The 16,509-nt window shown below is 46.1% G+C and overlaps 1 protein-coding gene across 2 annotated transcripts in view; it reads right to left on the bottom strand.

Moving 5' to 3' along the window:
- The window catches only part of LOC120052500 (glypican-5-like), a 119,540-nt gene that overhangs the window by 54,721 nt on the left and 48,310 nt on the right, over positions 1–16,509 (bottom strand). The gene's annotated exons all lie outside the window — the stretch shown is intronic.

Below are 16,509 nucleotides of genomic sequence, written 5' to 3'. Positions count from 1 at the left end.
GATCCTCTCAAGCTCTGTTAGGTTGGATGGGGAGCATTGCTGCACAGCAATTTTCAGCTCTCTCCAGAGATGTTCGATCGGGATCAGGTCCGGGCTCTGGCTGGGTCACTCGAGGACATTCAGAGACTTGTCCCGAAGCCACTCTTGCATTGTCTTGGCTGTGTGCTTAGGTTCGTTGTTTTGTTGGAAGGTGAACCTTCACCCCAGTCTGAGGTCTGGAGCACTCTGGAGCAGGTTTTCATCAAGGATCTCTGTGTACTTTGCTCCGTTAATCTTTCCCTTGATCCTGACTAGTCTCCCAGTCCCTTCCGCTGAAAAACATCTCCACAACATGATGCTGCCACCACCATGCATCACCGTAGGGTTAGTGCAAGGTTTCCTTCAGATGTAATTCTTGGCATTCAGGCCAAAGAGTTCAATCTTGGTTTCATCAGACTAGAGAATCTTGTCTCTCATGGTCAGAGTCCTTTAGGTCCATTTTGGCAAACTCCAAGCAGGCTATCATGTGCCTTTTACTGAGGAGTGGCTTCTGTCTGGCCACTCTACCTTAAAGGCCTGATTGGTGGAGTGCTGCAGAGATGGTTGTCCTTCTGGTAGGTTCTCCCATCTTCACAGAGGAACTCTGGAGCTCTGTCAGAGTAATCATTGGGTTCTTGGTCACCTCTGACCCGAGCCTTCTCCCCCGATTGCTCAGTTTGTCCGGGCGGCCAGCTCTAGGAAGAGTCTTGGTGGTTCCAAACTTCTTCCATTTAAGGATGATGGAGGCCACTGTGTTCTTGGGGACCTTCAATGCTGCAGAACATTTTTGGTACCCTTCCCCAGATCTGTGCCTCGACACTATCCTGTCTTGGAGCTCTACGGACAATTCCTTCGACCTCACGGCTTGGTTTTTGCTCTGACATGCACGGTCAACAGTGGGACCTTATATAGACAGGTGTGTGCTTTCCAAATCATGTCCAATCAATTGAATTTACCACAGGTGGACCCCCATCAAGTTGTAGAAACATCTCAAGGATGATCAATGGAAACAGGATGCACCTAAGGTCAATTTCGAGTCTCATAGCAAAGGGTCTGAATACTTACGTAAATAAGATATTTCAGTTTTTTATTTTTTACAAAAATCTCTCTAAAAAAAATCCGCTTTGTCATCACAGGGTATTGTGTGTAGATTGATGAGGAAAAAAAATGTAATCCATTTTACAGGTTGTTACATTACAAAATATGGAAAAAGGGAAGGGGTCTGAATAATTTCCAAAGTGCACTGTAAATTATTAAATAGGAAGTCAAATGGAGCGGGTTGGTGAAACAAGGAGGCAAGGTTATTATAGTGAACAAAAACTGAAACTAAAATAAAATAAAAACTACAATTGGAAAAACAATTTAGTAAACTGAAATAAAAATGAAAAACATTTGAAAAACTAAAACTATACTGAAACTATTATCTTTGACTGCAAAACTAACTAAAATAAAATAAAAGCCATGAACTTTGTGCAAAAAGCAAATGGTATTTTCAAGCTTTTTTTCCTAATGGGTTTTTCATGTTTCTGAATCTGGCGGATAAATGTTCAAATAGGCCTAGCTTGTGCATCACTTTCACTAGCTAACAGGGAAGAAATCAGAGGGCGAGCAAGAAGCATGACTGGGTCAAGATAGAAGAGCTTGTGAAGTTGCTGATGCCGTTCGCAATCCACACCGAACAATTTCAATCTGACAGCCAGTCGCTGTCTGATGTGGTGTTGTGCCTTCTCAATCTTGAGGCACACTTGCAGTCAACTACTATTGCAAAACAGTTGGCACAGGTCCTCCTGAAGTCACTACGTGAGCACTTCACATGCACACTGAATCCTCTGGGAGCGAACTTCCATCCAACCCCTGCAGCAGCTTATCTGATGACCCAAGTGTGTCTCTGGCACATCACTCAACAGAGATGGAGCCACTGATGAGGGAAGCAGAGTATTTTGTACTTCAGCAAACCAGAGAGTACAGCAGTGGAGCAGCAGGACCCCAGGAAGATGCCAGCACAATGAATCCAGCAAGCATCTCGACCACAGTGCTTCAGAAATATAGTTTCCTCGCATCGAAGATTGTGTCTGATGTCACTGTCCAGCTGGAGGGTCAACCTGGCAGGACATTAAGTGTCCCGTGTGAGCTGCAGAAGTGGAGATACCTGGGAGGGGTTTGTCACCTCTCCAGTTCTGTTAGCTTCTTATGGCTGCAGGGGCAGTATTGAGTAGCTTGGATGAAAGGTGCACAGAGGTGCCCAGAGTAAACGGCCTGCTCCTCAGTCATAGTTGCTAATATATGCATATTATTATTAGTATTGGATGGAAAACACTCTGAAGTTTCTAAAACTATTTGAATTATGTCTGTGAGTATAACAGAACTCATATGGCAGGCAAAAACCTGAGAAGAAATCCAAACAGGAAGTGGGAATTCTGAGGCTGGTCGATTTTCAACCAAGATCCTATTGAAATCACAACAAGATATGGATGAGTTTGCACTTCCTACAGCTTCCACTAGATGTCAACAGTATGTAGAACCTTGTCTGATGCATCTACTGTGAAGGGGGGCCGAATGAGAGGGGAATTAGTCAGGTCTGCCATGACCTGACCATGCTTTGACCATGCGCGTTCACATGAGAGGGAGCTCTATTCCATCGCTCATCTGAAGTCAATGTAATTCTCCGGTTGGAACGTTATTCAAGATTTATGTTAAAAACATTCTAAAGATTGATTCAATACATCGTTTGACATGTTTCTACTGACTGTTACGGAACTTTTGGACATTTCGTCAGCTTTTAGTGAACGCGCTTCCTGACGTTGGATTTGTTTACCAAACACGCTACAAAAATAGCTATTTGGACATAAATGATGGACATTACCGAACAAATTTAACATTTCTTGTGGAAGTGGGAGTCCTGGGAGTCATTCCGACTGTCACGATCGTCTTCTTGAGAGAGATTGGACCAAGGCGCAGCGTGTGCAAAATACATCTTCTTTTATTGAAAAGAGAGAGAAAACACAAAACGAACACTATATACAAACTAACAAAACAACAAACGACCGTGAAGCTAAATAACGTAAGTGCACAGACAAGCAACAAACGTTCAACATAGACAACTACCCACAAAAGCCTACTGCCTATGGCTGCCTTAAATATGGCTCCCAATCAGAGACAATGAATGACAGCTGTCTCTGATTGAGACCCAATCTAGGCAGCCATAGACATAACTAGACAACCTCACTCTTCTCTACCCCATACACATACAACACCCCTAGACCAGACAAAACACACAAAGACAACCCACCCCAACTCACGCCCTGACCAACTAAATAAATAACAGAAAAAGGAACAATAGGTCAGGAACGTGACATAACCCCCCCCTTAAGGTGCGAACTCCGGGCGCACCAGCATAAAGTCTAGGGGAGGGTCTGGGTGGGCGTCTGTCCAAGGTGGCGGCTCTGGCGCTGGTCGTGGTCCCCACCCCACCATAGTCACTACCCGCTTTCGTAGCCTCCTCCAAATAGCCACCCTCCAAATTAACCCTACTGGACTAAGGGGCAGCACCGGACTAAGGGGCAGCACCGGACTAAGGGGCAGCACCGGACTAAGGGGCAGCACCGGACTAAGGGGCAGCACCGGACTAAGGGGCAGCACCGGACTAAGGGGCAGCACCGGGATAAGGGGCAGCACCAGGATAAGGGGCAGCACCAGGATAAGGGGCAGCTCCGGACTGAGGGACAGCACCGGACTGGCTGGCGGATCCTGGCTGGCTGGCGGATCCTGGCTGGCTGGCTCTGGCGGATCCTGGCTGGATGACGGCTCTGGCGGATCCTGGCTGGATGACGGCTCTGGCGGATCCTGGCTGGATGACGGCTCTGGCGGATCCTGGCTGGATGACGGCTCTGGCGGATCCTGGCTGGATGACGGCTCTGGCGGATCCTGGCTGGATGACGGCTCTGGCGGATCCTGGCTAGATGACGGCTCTGGCTGGTCATGGCTCGCTGACGGCTCTGGCTGGTCATGGCTCGCTGACGGCTCTGGCTGGTCATGGCTCGCTGACGGCTCTGGCTGGTCATGGCTCGCTGACGGCTCTGGCTGGTCATGGCTCGCTGACGGCTCTGGCTGGTCATGGCTCGCTGACGGCTCTGGCTGGTCATGGCTCGCTGACGGCTCTGGCTGGTCATGGCTCGCTGACGGCTCTGGCTGGTCATGGCTCGCTGACAGCTCTGGCTGGTCATGGCTCGCTGACAGCTCTGGCTGATCCGGTCTGGCGGAAGGCTCTGGCTGATCCGGTCTGGCGGAAGGCTCTGGCTGATCCGGTCTGGCGGAAGGCTCTGGCTGATCCGGTCTGGCGGAAGGCTCTGGCTGATCCGGTCTGGCGGAAGGCTCTGGCTGATCCGGTCTGGCGGAAGGCTCTGGCTGATCCGGTCTGGCGGAAGGCTCTGGCTGATCCTGTCTGGCGGAAGGCTTTGGCTGCTCCTGTCTGGCGGAAGGCTCTAGCGGCTCCTGTCTGGCGGACGGCTCTAGCGGCTCCTGTCTGGCGGACGGCTCTGTAGGCTCATGGCAGACGGGCGGCTTTGAAGGCTCAATACAGACGGGCAGTTCATGCGGCGCTTGGCAGACGGACAGTTCAGACGGCGTTGGGCAGACGGGCAGTTCAGGCGCCGTTGGGCAGACGGGCAGTTCAGGCGCCGTTGGGCAGACGGGCAGTTCAGGCGCCGTTGGGCAGACGGGCAGTTCAGGCGCCGTTGGGCAGACGGGCAGTTCAGGCGCCGTTGGGCAGACGGCAGACTCTGGCCGGCTGAGACGCACTGTAGGCCTGGTGCGTGGTGCCGGAACTGGAGGTACCGGGCTAAGGACACGCACCTTCAGGCTAGTGCGGGGAACAACAACAGGGCACACTGGACTCTCAAGGCGTACTATAGGCCTGGTGCGTGGTACCGGCACTGGTGGTACCGGGCTGAGGGCACGCACATCAGGGCGAGTACGGGGAGAAGGAACAGTGCGTACAGGGCTCTGGAGACGCACAGGAGGCTTGGTGCGTGGCGCCGGGACTGGAGGCACTGGGCTGGAGACACACACCATAGGGCTAGTGCGTGGAGGAGGAACAGGGCTCTGGATACGCACTGGAAGCCTGGTGCGTGGTGTAGGCACTGGTGGTACTGGGCTGGAGCGGGGAGGTGGCGCCGGAAATACCGGACCGTGCAGGCGTACTGGCTCCCTTGAGCACTGAGCCTGCCCAACCTTACCTGGTTGTATGCTCCCCGTCGCCCGACCAGTGCGGGGTGGTGGAATAACCCGCACCGGGCTATGTAGGCGAACCGGGGACACCATGCGTAAGGCTGGTGCCATGTAAGCCGGCCCGAGGAGACGTACTGGTGGCCAGATATGTAGGGCCGGCTTCATGACATCCGGCTCAATACTCAATCTAGCCCTACCAGTGCGGGGAGGTGGAATAACCCGCACCGGGCTATGCACACGTACAGGAGACACCGTGCGCTCTACTGCGTAACACGGTGTCTGCCCGTACTCTCGCTCTCCACGGTAAGTACAGGGAGTAGGCGCAGGTTTCCTACCTGACTTCGCCACTCTCCCTCTTAGCCCCCCCCCAAGAAATTTGTGGGGTTTACTCACAGGCTTCCTTGCTAGTCGCGTACCCTCATAGCTCCGGTTCCTCTCTCCAGTTGCCTCTGCTCTCCTAATCGCCTCCAGCTGTTCCCATGGGAGGCGATCTCTTCCAGCTCGGATCTCCTCCCATGTGTAGCAACCCTTGCCGTCCAATACATCCTCCCATGTCCACGAGTCCTGGTTACTTTGCCGCTGTTGTTGGTTCCGCCCACGCTGCTTGATCCATGGTTGGTGGGTAGTTCTGTCACGATCGTCTTCTTGAGAGAGATTGGACCAAGGCGCAGCGTGTGCAAAATACATCTTCTTTTATTGAGAAGAGAGAGAAAACACAAAACGAACACTATATACAAACTAACAAAACAACAAACGACCGTGAAGCTAAATAACGTAAGTGCACAGACAAGCAACAAACGTTCAACATAGACAACTACCCACAAAAGCCTACTGCCTATGGCTGCCTTAAATATGGCTCCCAATCAGAGACAATGAACGACAGCTGTCTCTGATTGAGACCCAATCTAGGCAGCCATAGACATAACTAGACAACCTCACTCTTCTCTACCCCATACACATACAACACCCCTAGACCAGACAAAACACACAAAGACAACCCACCCCAACTCACGCCCTGACCAACTAAATAAATAACAGAAAAAGGAACAATAGGTCAGGAACGTGACACCGACGAAGATCAGCAAAGGTAAGTGAAGATTTATAATGCTTTTTATGAGTTTTGTTGACTGCACAATTTGGGGGGTAACTGTATGTATTGCTTGCTTTTGTGGCTGAACCCTGTTTTCAGATTATTGAATATTGTGTTTTGCCGTAAAGCTTTTTGAAATCTGACACAGCGGTTGCATTAAGAACAAGTGTATCTTTAATTTTATGTAAAACATGTATCTTTCATCAAAGTTTATGATGAGTATTTCTGTTATTTGACGTGGCTCTCTGCAATTTCTCTGGATATTTTGGAGGCATTTCTGAACATGCCGCCAATGTAAACTTAGGTTTTTGGATATAAATATGAACTTAATCGAACAAGACATATATGTATTGTGTAACATGAAGTCCTATGAGTGTCATCTGATGAAGATCATCAAAGGTTAGTGATTCATTTTATCTCTATTTGTGCTTTTTGTGACTCCTCTCTTTGGCTGGAAAAATGGCTGAATTTTTCTGTGAGTTGGTGGTGACCTAGAAAATAATCGTTTGTGTTGCTTTCGCTGAAAAGCCTATTTGAAACCGGACACTTTGGTGGGATTAACAACAAGATTACCTTTAAAATGGTATAAGATACATGTATGTTTGAGGAATTTTAATTATGAGATTTCTGTTGTTTGAATTTGGCACCCTGCACTTTCACTGGCTGTTGTCATATCATCCCGTTAACGGGATTGCAGCCATATTAAGACAGCATGGCTGTTTATCTAAAGATGTGTCCAGTGGCACTGGATCTGGTTTCTGTCTCTGTATCCCAAGCGTTCGTGGAGAAAATCATTGTGTTTGAGAAACCGAACGGCCACCTCTCTGGAACGCAGAGTCTTCTTGAAGACAAATCAGAAAATCTTGTTAGGTTGAACAGAAACACACACACAAGCCGGCTGGCTGTGAACTGATAGATTTGTGAAGAAGTGTTGTATTGCTTATGTTTTTGCTGTTGTTGCAGTTGTTTTTTGTTAACACTGAAGGGGTTAGTCAGTGATACATGTTTAATATTACTTAAACATAACATGTCAAATGTGCCATGACTTTATGTGTTGTTTTTCCTCTGTCAGATAAAGGTACTTGATTCCTCTTATATCTACTACTCAATTTTAAAAAGCATTGGATTGGTGTAAACATGAGCAAGAGAGTTTCCTTCCACCATATTTCTTGCACCAGTCTAGGCGCTTATCCTTTAATTAGGATTGATTTATAATTTAAACCTAACCAAACCCATGCCCTGGCAATAGAGTTGTATGGAGTCCTTTAGTGGCCAATTGAATGTGTTAGCATGGGCAGCGCCATTGAGGACTTTCGCCATTTTGATTTAGTCAACTGGGCGGGACTTCCAACTTCATTTGCTGATCCCTCCTGATGATCCGGTCAGCAATGACCAGTTGTGACAGTCGGGTCATCAGGACGGATTAGACAATGAAGAAGAAAATTGACTATTTCATGATGGAGATGGCCTCAATGGCGCTGCCCATGCTCTCACAGATGCCATCATGACACAGATACAGAGATGTTATGTCTATCCAAGTCTATGGTCCTGACCCATAACCTTATGTATTACTGTCCCCCAGTGGCAAGAAGTGACATCCCCCTCAAAAAACTATAAGTCTACATCACATAAATGGCTCCTAGCCCCCCACGCATAGGCTACTAGATTAAAACTGAAATTGAATACTATAAAAACGAAATATATGTATTTTTTATCAAACTGAAACTAAATAAAAATGAGTAAATCAAGTCTGAAAACAAACAGAAACTAAACTGAATTTCAAATAAAAAATATTTTAAAAACTAAAATTAAATCGACCTTGCGAGGAGGCATGACTGCAGATCCAGGTATGGGAGAGGAGAGATGTGAGGGTGGAAGGCTGTTTGTCAGGAATAACAAGAGTAGTGGAGGAACGGAGGAAAAGAGGAGACCAGTAGCCTCCTCATTACAGCTCAGTGTCAGGGTAAACACGTCAGATGTCAGAGGCAGAGACACCGCAGGACCCGGTGATGCCTTTGCATTTTTGTGAATACATTAATTACGATGAGGAGGGGATGAGATGAGACACAATGAAGGACACGGTGTCAACCATTGTGATTGAAGAGCTTGGGATCCCTCACTTTGTCTCGCTCTCTCTTTTCATGTCTTATCCATTTCTCTCTTATTGTTCATCTCTTTTTTTCTTCCCACCTCTTCATCTTAGTAGATGAGGATCAGCAGCTGAGGTTATCACAGGTTATTGTGATCAGTAGTTAGAGTAAAGTCCTTTGTATCTGCTTGTCTCAGCAATTCAGTTGATCAATACGTCAAGTGAAATCTGAAATGTTAAATTGATTAAGATATTGAACAAGACTGATCCTAAATGGCCTATTGGAGTCCTATTGAAGGTCATCTAGGGTCAATCTCAAAAATATATTGAAAAGTTTAGGAATAGCTTTCTGTCAAAACACAAGACCTAGCTTGTTCGTTAATTGAAGAAACCCTGACAGAGAAAGACAGAGACAAAAAGAGAGAGGGGGGGAGTGGGAGAGCGAGATAGACGAACCTACTAAGTTCAGAGGCAGACTATGAAGGTCTGATGCACAGACAAACTTTTTCCACAGAACAGATTAGAGCCTCTGCAGAGAGAGAGGTGGGTGGATGGATAAGTAGGACGAAGCCGCTCTGATAGAGCAGACCCTGGTCCCTAACTCCCTGAGCTACTCCACAAAGTCTGAAGGAGAATCCCATAATATATAACACATGACACACACATACATACGAACACACACACACACACACACAAAATACACTAACACACAAGCATGCGGGTACAGACGTACACGCGAGCACGCACACACACACACACACACTCACCTTCACACACTCACTCACACACTCACACACACAGAAGCTGAAACTGAAGCCACACATGGGATTTCATTACTGGAGAGAACTATGGGGCTAGCGAGCATTGAGGATGTTACAGAGATTACTCCTGCAGGAGTAAGAGATGTCAGAGCGCAGGTGCTTCAAGGCTAACGAATTCAAACAATAGCATCATGGCGGCACCCATATGCCCTCTGTTGCAGCTGCATCCCCCAGACCACAACAACCCTTGGATCACCTCTGACATAATGCAGACACATGAACGTTCCAGAGAGATTCATTGAATAGTTGATAATCTAATTTGAGTGGGTTACATTAGAACCACTATTGTGAGGTCAATTCACCTCAACCACTGTAGAAAACAAAGTGATCGCATGGTTAACATTACACTTGTGTTTCCAGGGAAGTGAAGACAAAGGAGCTGCGTGTCGCGCGAATGTAAATAAACGAATACTAATCTGAGCCAGCCTACCCACACAGTACCAACGATGAACTCTAACCCCTGGCTCACTGGGTCTATCTGCCTACAGGCAGGCAGCCACAATCTTGGTCGACCGGGAGTCGTCCTGTTCTTGGTAGACCGAGAGTCGTTCTGTTCAACATGTTTAAACATATTTTTCCATAGACAGACACACCCTATGTGTCTGAATAAAACCAACTACATATGCACTGAGCTTGTCTGATGCTTTAAGCACACAATTTGATTAAATAATTAAGACACACAAACGCAACAATTTCCTCCATTTAGTTTCTTAATTGTTTCTGACCGAAAAGTTCTGTTACTGAAATCCCTCATTTGTTTAGGAAAAACATTCCCTATTCCCTCAACCCTTGCTCTCTTTACATTAAACATGGTAGCATTGCATGCATGTGACCAATAATGGAGGCGGAGGACATAAAAAATAAACTCAAAACGGGCAAATGTTTACTGGTTACTCAGGAGGGAAAAGGGAAGTCAGATCTGTGGAAGACATTTGACTTCGTTGTGGAAACTTCTGGAGATCAAGAAAATGGAGGGTATAGAAGAAAGTGTTGCGTAAATATTATTTGTGCCAAACAGTTGCTATTAAGATTACAATATTATTATTATTTTCTGACCATTTGGAACAGAGTAAACAACACTCAATAAATAAGTGCACCAGAGAGTCTGTTCTAACGGGGAAAAGATGTACTGTATAAAGCCTTTATTACAGCAGACAGAAACAGTTGCATGCATTCGTGAATTGCGGTTTATTTCTTGTTTAGGCTAATTATTCAAAGCTCCCTTTGTTATTTAATTTTAAAACTAAAATGGTTGATTGCATTTCAAAGCATGAATGTCTCGTATGCTGTGTGATGGCATGAATGTCTCGTATGCTGTGTGATGGCATGAATGTCTCGTATGCTGTGTGATGGCATGAATGTCTCGTATGCTGTGTGATGGCATGAATGTCTCGTATGCTGTGTGATGGCATGAATGTCTCGTATGCTGTGTGATGGCATGAATGTCTCGTATGCTGTGTGATGGCATGAATGTCTCGTATGCTGTGTGATGGCATGAGTGTCTCGTATGCTGTGTGATGGCATGAATGAATGAATGATTGATACAGTAGCCTATATATTGAAATACAGGCCTAAGTTACGGTATTAAGACTAAACAGGACACTCTCTTAGACCTACAGCTCAATGCTGGTTATACAAGGCTACTATACAAAGCCTACTAACGATAACAACAGTACTTTTATTATTTTAATAATGATCATAATTGTAATAATATCAATAAGAAGGAGAAAAAGAAGGGCATAGGAGCGAGAGCTGCGTGCATATTATGTGTGACAAACAGGTGCTGTTAGATTACATTATAATTGTTTTGCCTGTTTGTAACAGTATTAACAAAAATAAATAATTATAAGTAACACCAGTCTGTTCTAATGAAAAATACGTTGTAAAGCCATTATTACAGCATAGCAAAGATTAAAAACAGCCAAATCTGGGAAATTGCTTGATCTGAAATTTTGCGGTTGCATGAGTCTTGGTGCTCAAAATTAATGGTAGAAAAACTATTGGAACCATTTCCCTGTTTGACCACTAGGTTTTATGGGTATTATGACTCATACTGTTGTACTCTATACTTATCATGATGTTTCACCATTACACTGTCACTGACTTTTATAACATGTAAGCCTGTAGTTTCTACTTATGTATGTAAGGGGACTGAGATTATTCATAGACACTCATTGAGACTCATCAAATGGTCAATCAACTACAAAGATGACCACAAAGGGCCTCCATTAACTAGTTCCCAAAAGCTGGGGGGAGTTGACGGGAAGATGTGCCCTGTTGTGGTTGCTGTGGGTGGTTGGGTCCTGCTGACGGATGCATAGGTCTGACGATGGGTACCAACAACACTTGGAACCCATTAAGGGGACATGTGACTTAATCAGACTCTCTGACTGGTTAAACTCTATTTCAACATATCCTGCTTATTGTTGTCATGCACACCATAGTAATTTATGGGATCGCTGTGTGTGATGCACACTCACTAATTAACATTGGGGTGATCCTGAACATGATGCATGTGCCTGTACAATAAAAACCAACCAAACAGTCAGAGTAAATATGATCATGAAAATGCTTACAGTAAAATTGTATTGTGTGCTCATTAAAGTGTATATTGACTATACTGAAGTTCTGATACCATACACTGAGCACAATGACTATGCTAAACACAGAGTATATGGTAGTGAAAATGAGAATACTGAACAAAGCATAGGGAAGACAGAGAAACAGACTGCTTTCTCACAGTAATTAGTGGTTGAGTCAATCAGCTCGGGTCTGTTTGCCTCTGGGTTGTTAACCAATCAAATGAGTCAGCCCGTGAAGAGACACATGTTCACCCTTAAAAGCCAAGGGCTTTCCAAGAGGTTCCCACACATCTCTTCTCTCTCATCTGAAAACTACACACATATCAATCAAACAATCAATACATTCTCTATGGTATAGCTCCAGATATAATTTCTAATATAGTTTCCTCTTTCCTGGATTATACACTAGGCCAGCGTTATTCAAAGATGGCGCCGGAGGGGACGGCTGCCGTTTCATGGGCTTCTAACCAACTGTATTATATTGTTAGTTATTTCACGTTGTTTGTAACTTATTTTGTACATAATGTTGCTGCTACCATCTCTTATGACCGAAAGTAACTTCTGGACATCAGAACAGCGATTACTCACCTCAAACTGGACAAAGATTTTTTCTTTAACGAGTCCGACACCAAGGATGTACTGCTTTCTCAGGAACGTGTCTGAATCCCTGTCATTTGCATGAAGAAAAGACAGAGAAAAAGGGGGCGGAGGTCGGGCTGCCTTCTGAGAATTTGTAGGTGAGTGAGTAAACCTCCACTACCATCCGTTATATTGGCCAACGTGAAATCACTGGAAAACAAAATGGACGATATACGATCAAGACTGTCCTACCAACGGGACAATAAAAACTGTAATATGTTATGTTTCACCGAGTCGTGGCTAAACAACGACACTGATAATATAGAGCTGGCAGGATTTCCCATGCATCAGCAGGACTGAGAAGCTACGTCTGGTAAGACGAAGGGAAGAGGTGTGTGTCTATTTGTCAATAACAGCTGGTGCGCGATGTCTAATAATAAAGAAGTCTCAAGGTATTGCTCGCCTGAGGTAGAGTACCTTATGATAAGCTGTAGACCACACTATCTACCAAGAGAGTTCTCATCTATATTATTCGTAGCCGCCTATTTACCACCAGAAACCGATGCTGGCACTAAGACCGCACTCAACGAGCTGTACAAGGCCATAAGCAAACAAGAAAATGCTCATCCAGAAGCGGCGCTCCTAATGGCCAGGGGGTATAATGCAGGCAAACTTAAATACGTTTTACCTCATTTCTACCAGCATGTCACGTGTGCAACCAGAGGGGAAAAAAACTTTAGACCACCTTTACTCCACAGACAGAGACGCATACAAAGCTCTCCCTCTCCCTCCATTTAGAAAATCTGACCATAATTTTATCCTCCTGATTCCTGCTTACAAGCAAAAACTAAAGCAGGAGGTAGCAGTGACTCGCTCAATACAGAAGTGGTCAGATGACGCGGATGCTACGCTACAGGAATGTTTTGCTAGCATAGACTAGAATATGTTCCGGGATTCATCCAATGGCATTGAGGAGTATACCACCTCAGTCATCGCCTTCATCAATAAGTGCATCAACGACGATGTCCCCACAGTGACCGTACGCACATATCCCAACCAGAAGCCATGGAATACAGGCAACATCCGCACCGAGCTAAAGGCTAGAGCTGCCACTTTCAAGGAGCGGGACACTAATCCGGATGATTTTAAGAAATCTCGCTGCGCCCTCAGACGAACCATCAAACAGGCAAAGCGTCAATACAGAATAAGATTGCATCCTACTACACTGGCTCTGACGCTCGTCGGATGTGGCAGGGCTTGAAAACAATTACGGACTACAAAGGGAAACCCAGCCACGAGCTGCCCAGTGAAGCAAGCATAACAGACGAGCATGCATAAGAGCACCAGCTGTTCCGGACGACTGTGTGATAACGCTCTCGGTAGCCAATGTGAGCAAGACCTTTAAACAGGTTAACATTCACAAAGCTGCGAGGCCAGATGGATTACCAGGACGTGTACTCAAAGCATGTGCGGACCAACTGGCAAGTGTCTTTACTGACATGTTCAACCTCTCCCTGACCGAGACTGTAATAGCTACATGTTTCAAGCAGACCACCATAGTCCCTGTGCCCAAGGAAGCGAATGTAACCTGCATAAATGATTACCGCCCCGTAGCAGTCACGTCGGTAGCCATGAAGTGCTTTGAAAGGCTGGTCATGGCTCACATCAACAGTATCATCCTGGACACCCTAGACCCACTCCAATTTGTTTACCGCCCCAACAGATCCACAGATGACGCAATCTCAAATCGCACTCCACACTGCCCTTTTGAGAAAGGGCAGAAGGAACACCTATGTGAGGATGCTGTTCATTGACTACAGCTCAGCGTTCAACACCATAGTACCCACAAACCTCATCACTAAGCTAAGGATCCTGGGACTAAACACCTCCCTCTGCAACTGGATCCTAGACTTCTTGAGGGACCGTCCCCAGATGGTAAGGGTAGGCAACAACACGTCTGCCACACTGATCCTCAACACTGGGGCCCCTCAGGGGTGCGTGCTTATTCCCCTCCTGTACTCCCTGTTCACCCATGACTGTGTGGCCAAACATGACTCCAACACCATCATTAAGTTTGCTGACGACACAACAGTGGTAGGCCTGATTACCGACAACAATGAAACAGCCTATAGGGAGGAGGTCAGAGACCTGGTAGTGTGGTGCCACAACAACAACCTCTCCTTCAATGTGAGCAAGACAAACGAGCTGATCGTGGAATACAGGAAAAGGCTGGCCGAACAGGCCCCCCATTAACATCGACGGGGCAGTAGTGGAGCGGGTCAAGAGTTTCAAGTTCCTTGGTGTCCACATCACCAACGAGCTATCATGGTCCAAACACACCAAGACATTAATGAGGGCATGACAACACCTTTTCCCCCTCAGGAGACTGAAAAGATTTGGCATGGGTCCCCAGATCCTTAAAAGGTTCTACAACTGCACCATCGACAGCATCCTGACCGGTTGCATCACCGCCTGGTATGTTAACTGCTCAACATCTGACTGTAAGGCGCTACAGAGGGTAGTTCGAACGGCCCAGTACATCACTGGGGCCAAGCTTCCTGACATCCAGGACCTATTTACTAGGCGTGTCAGAGGAAAGCCCAAAAAATTGTCAAAGACTCCAGTCACCCAACTCATAGACTTCTCTCTGCTACCGCACGGCAAGCGGTACCGGAGCACCAAGTCTAGGACCAAAAGGCTCATTAACAGCTTCCACCCCCAAGCCATAAGACTGCTGAACAATTAATCAAATGGCCACCCGGACTATTTACATTGACCCCTATTTTATTGAGAAAGATAATTTGAAAAATAAATAAAATATTATAGAGTAAATGTATGTATTGGTTTCTTTTCATTTTGATGAGAGATTAAAATGTGATGAATTGAAGGTTATTTGTTTATGTAAAAATATAAATGTAATGATTTTAAGGTTGTGCCATTACATTTGGGGTGGGTTGTGGTCGTGATAAATTCTTGAGAAAAAATGGGGTCCCCATAAATTCTGGCTGAAAAAAATGGGGTCCCCATAAATTCTGGCTGAAAAAAATGGGGTGCCCATAAATTCTGGCTGAAAAAAATGGGGTCCCCATAAATTCTGGCTGAAAAAAATGGGGTCCCCGCAGAAAAAGTATGAATTCCACTGCACTAGGCTATACTTACTGTTATCCAATCACTAGGCAACCTTGGCTTTTGGTCATGGTCCAAATCACTTGATTGGACTGATTATCTCAACTCCTGAACTGGGAATAGAGAGCAAATCAGTTCAGTCCAGACCAGATGTATTAGATCAGGTGATGCCTCCCTGTACAATATGGATATGAACAGATGGTTACACTGTGACCACTTGGCTTTCTGCTGTGTAGAGTCCAACTCCAGCCTCAAGGCTATGAAGTAGAGCAGAGCGCTTGCTCAGTGAGTGAGAGAGAGGGCTGTACGAGAGAAAGAGAGAGGGCTGTACGCCTGCTCTGATGAGGAAACACATAATCTAACAGAGCCATAATGGGGGACTGGGCAAACCCAGACCACAAAAACAGAGGCTGTCATACTGTGGTAGTTCAAAACGACCCTCACGCCCTAAAAAACAAGACATTATTGTTCAAAGCTCCATGGAGAAAAACCGTACAGCTAAGCAGGACTGGTTGGAAACGATTAGCCTATTTACCACACAGCATATAAAATTATACCGTTGTATATGGGGTGTATGTGACTCAGCACTCAACGCTGGCCACACGGTTCTGCTCCAGCTCCAAGGCGTGGAGCCTCCGGTCTGCTTTGGTCTGGTCTGGTAGCCCAGCTGATACGGCCTGGCGCAGCGGTCAGGAGTGGGCTGACAGATAAAGACTCAGCTCATGCTCTTTAGGTACATTCCTCTGACTTGAAATGCAAACCAGCAACCCCAAAACCAAAGTGTGCCCAGCACTATATGTCATTCAACTGTGCTCTTCCCAAACACCAACAAATACACTGTGGCCAAGGTAACGGGACACATCCCAAAAGCCCTTCCACCGCCGAAGATCATGGGAGCCTGAGAAGGAGGCTTGGCTGAGTGCACTGCTGTGATGTCTAACGGTCCACCACACTCCCTCCCTCATTCCTATGACGACT

The sequence above is a fragment of the Salvelinus namaycush genome, chromosome 8 (genome assembly GCF_016432855.1).
Source record: "Salvelinus namaycush isolate Seneca chromosome 8, SaNama_1.0, whole genome shotgun sequence".
In the NCBI taxonomy this organism is placed as follows: Eukaryota; Metazoa; Chordata; class Actinopteri; order Salmoniformes; family Salmonidae; genus Salvelinus; species Salvelinus namaycush.
Note: the sequence above shows the minus strand (reverse complement) of the source record. Positions and strands in the feature narration are given on the sequence as shown.